The sequence below is a fragment of the Solanum tuberosum genome, unplaced genomic scaffold, assembly GCF_000226075.1.
Source record: "Solanum tuberosum cultivar DM 1-3 516 R44 unplaced genomic scaffold, SolTub_3.0 scf00486, whole genome shotgun sequence".
NCBI classification, from domain to species: domain Eukaryota; kingdom Viridiplantae; phylum Streptophyta; class Magnoliopsida; order Solanales; family Solanaceae; genus Solanum; species Solanum tuberosum.
This window is the reverse complement of record NW_006239403.1, coordinates 378,121-382,361: the sequence shown is the minus strand read 5'-3', so window position 1 is coordinate 382,361 and position 4,241 is coordinate 378,121.

The window sequence follows — 4,241 nt, the reverse complement described above, 5'->3', positions numbered from 1 at the left end:
GGGGGTGAATAAATTTTTTTCCTTAGTCGACTACCTGTTTAGGATAGTTGACTCACTTGCAGATTATTAATAAAGTAAAATACAAGTATAAAATGGTTAAAGTAAACAACTTAGAGAAATTTATACTGATTTGGATAACCGGTGTGGTGCCAGGTCCAGTGTACTTGGGTTTCAAGAGTTTCCTTAAGAGCTTTGAATGATTAGGATTACAGCAACTTTAAGGATCCTAATCCCTAACAAACTTATGATCTCTTGACACAACCTCTACCTGTATAACTAAGGTTATCACTCCTTGCTCTTTTTTCCTTACGATTTGATACACAGAGAGTACAAATATTTTATGAAAGATGAAAGAAAGATAATACAATTGTTCAAGTGAAGTGCGCAGATTTCGTTTGACTCTAAGACTGGTTAAAATAACTTTGCTCTTTTGCTCTGTTACGGAAAACCCAAGGATATTTCCTTTAATCAAGGATTTTTAGAGATTTCTTGATTGAGTCTGACTTGAGGAAGATTGAATTCATGTCCATATCAAATATGTTCATGACATTCTTCCTTCTTGATTTGTTTTAGCTTCCTTTCCAGATTTCTTGAAATGTGAAGCCTTGTCCATCAGCGCGCCTTGATTAGAAAGGATTTGTCCATGATTTGGAGTATCCTTGATTTGATTCTTCCCGTTAGTTATGATCTTGAGGATTGGAGGTGATTTGATTGCTTGATTTTAGGGGCTCAAATCAACTATCTATATTGCTTCCTTCCTTCCTTATTTGTGATATTACTGCAATCAAAGTAGTTTAATTGTTAATTATCAAAATCCATGAGTATTCGGGAGGAAAACGATCTCCTCCTTTTTGATAATGAAAATTAATCCACAAAATAAATAAGATATCAAAAGATATAATGATTTAGTTCATGAGACTTCCTGAAGCTCCCCCTGTTTGCTTGCATAGATCCACCATGTCTATATGCGCTTATCCCTGTTATTTTGTGGATATAAATCTCCCCCTTTGGCATAATAAAAAAAATACACACAGATGTACAATAGATAGATATTCATAACAAAACCAAAAAGATAGAGGAGTTTAGAGGGGCATAGTACACCCTTAGAGTAAAAAACCAGAGAGTTTTAGGAACAGACCCTATTGAAACAGTGTCTTAAAAGAACAGAAAAATCAATAATCTCCAAGGAAGTACTTGAATGTGTTGAGAGCATTTCAGCAGAAGGTATAGTAGGAGCACTCAATATTCTTGGAAAAGTTTGAGTGGGAGTTTTGAACAGAAACATCAAGATCAATGTTGGCTGAGCTGACTCTAGCTTTTAGAGAGTCGTCTTGCTTGATTAATTGGTGTCTTAAAGAGATTCCGGTCCGTCTTCCAATCCCAGCAATCGGGCATTTATATCATCAGTGTCCTTCATTAGTTGTGCAGCAAAATCAACGGAAATCCTCGTGGGTTTGACAACTTATATACTGGATTTCACAGAATCCTTTTTGTGCCGTTTATCACCAACTAGCATATATTCCATACTAGAGAAATGGGGGTTGAGAAATCCGTAGAGGCGTTCTTCCAAGGGGAAGATGGGGTTCTTCGTTATCAAGGTCGTTTGTATGTTCCCAATGTAGATGACTTGAGGGAGAAAATCTTATCAGAAGCCCATAGTTTTCGGTATTCCGATTCACCCGGGAGCTACCAAGATGTACAGTGACTTGCGGGAGGTCTATTGGTGGAATGAGATGGAAAAAGATATTGCAGAAATTGTGGCTAAATGTCCTAATTGTCAACAAGTGAAAGTTGAGCATAAAAAGGCGGGAGGTTTATCCCAAAATATAAGTATTCCTACTTGGCAGTGGGAAAATTTGAATATGGACTTTATTGTTGGTTTACCTCGCACCCGGCGGTGATGAGTCAGGAGACTCATTTAAGGCTTATTATTCAATGAATTAGTGTCCTCAATGCCTACTTTGTGCTCATAACTGATGTTAATGTGTTGATATGCAACAATGAAGTGTAGGCGTTCGCTAACAAGTATAAACCCAATGATGAGTTGGGGTTGATTCTGCCGGGAGTGGTACGGTAGAGAATTCAAATACGAAGTAAAGGCGTGTTCTAATCTTTTGTAGAAGTAAAAGGGTATGCAACATAAAATAAAGCACAAAGTTTCAATTATCAATATGGGATAAGTGAAATGACCCAAAAAGTTCTTAAAAATGTGCTTCGGAAGTTACCGGAAACTTGTTTAGCTATATATAAAAAAATCCGTTTCGTTTTTCGAAAATCCGACTTCATATTCTTGTTTAGGGGGTCAAATTGAGTGGGAAATGGGTCTAATCCAAATTTTAGAGCCACCTATCAAAATCCGAAATTTCCAAGTGAAGCCTTTTTCGAGGGTCTACTTTGGAGGGTCATATCTCCTAGCACACAAATTATTTGGGTGGACAATAATATATCCATGGAAAGCCCTTTGAGTTAGCTACCTAACGCACTTCGTTTCACCTCATTCGGAGTTCGGACGAAGAAGTTATGCCCATTTTCGTAAAATCTGTCCGGCAGAAAAAGACAATTTCCAGTAGCTAATTTTACTGTTCACCCGCCCCATTTTTTTTTCTAAGTGTTGGACGAATTTTTCCAAAGGGCATATGTTATTTCCTATATACCATTAGTTCAATTCCCATCTCTAAAACATTTCCCAAAACACCTCTCCCATACTTAGACACATTTTCTCTCAAGTTCTCTCAAGAACCCTAATCCAAAACCTTCCTCAAGATTGAAGAGACTCTTGCTCCAAGTTCCAAGCTTCCATTGAAGACACTCTCAAGACCTTCATAAGAACTCAAGGTATGTGGTGTTGAACTCATGGGTCCTTCCACCCATAGTGCCTAGACTCTATTCTACTCACTAATTCATGGTTTAAGTTAAGATTCATAAATTAGTCTTGTTCTTTGTAATAATTTCCTGCACATTGAATTTTAAACATGAAAAGTGATTGTTTTGAGCATGTTGTGACCCTAGAACTTGAACCTAAATTTGGAATGGATGTGGAGATTTTCATGTGGTATTGTGGGTGTTAAAAAGGTGTTGTTGTAGGTTGTTCACTGATTTGGCTGCATAATTACTACCCTATTTTCCATGCTCTTTGATTCCATTACATGCCTTCAAGGTGTTTGACAAAATGTCCAACTATGGAGAATTGATGAATCGATGCTTTAAAGCTTGAGTTATGAGATGTATGGAAATCCAGAGATGTGTTGATGACAAACTAAGCTTGTGTATATGTTCATTCCATACGTGAGATTGCATTAGAGCCTAATGGGAATTTCCTATATAAAGTGTTGCATGACCATGCCCGGTCCGGGGGAAAAGAACCGGACAACCATGTGAGAGGTTTATATCTCACCACCTAGGATGCTTGGGGTGTGACCAACATCAACCATGTGAGAGGTTTATATCTCACCACCTAGGATGCTTGGGGTGTGACCAACATCAACCATGTGAGAGGTTTATATCTCACCACCTAGGATGCTTGGGGTGTGACCAACATCAACCATGTGAGAGGTTTATATCTCACCACCTAGGATGCTTGGGGTGTGACCAACATCAACCATGTGAGAGGTTTATATCTCACCACCTAGGATGCTTGGGGTGTGACCAACATCAACCATGTGAGAGGTTTATATCTCACCACCTAGGATGCTTGGGGTGTGACCAACATCAACCATGTGAGAGGTTTATATCTCACCACCTAGGATGCTTGGGGTGTGACCAACATCAACCATGTGAGAGGTTTATATCTCACCACCTAGGATGCTTGGGGTGTGACCAACATCAACCATGTGAGAGGTTTATATCTCACCACCTAGGATGCTTGGGGTGTGACCAACATCAACCATGTGAGAGGTTTATATCTCACCACCTAGGATGCTTGGGGTGTGACCAACATCAACCATGTGAGAGGTTTATATCTCACCACCTAGGATGCTTGGGGTGTGACCAACATCAACCATGTGAGGGGTTTATACCTTGCCACCAGGGTGTCCGGGTGTGAACGGCATCCCCCATCCATAAGACACAAGTACCCCTCCTAGACTATGACCGAAATCTCAGAGACACACCTAAACTTAACTAAGGTCTTATTACCCCCCTAAACTAATTTAAAATGAAATAAATATACCACAAACGCTGACATGGCATAGAAAGTGTGCACACTCTCTTGAAGGCAAGTGATGAGTGCACAAATTGGACAC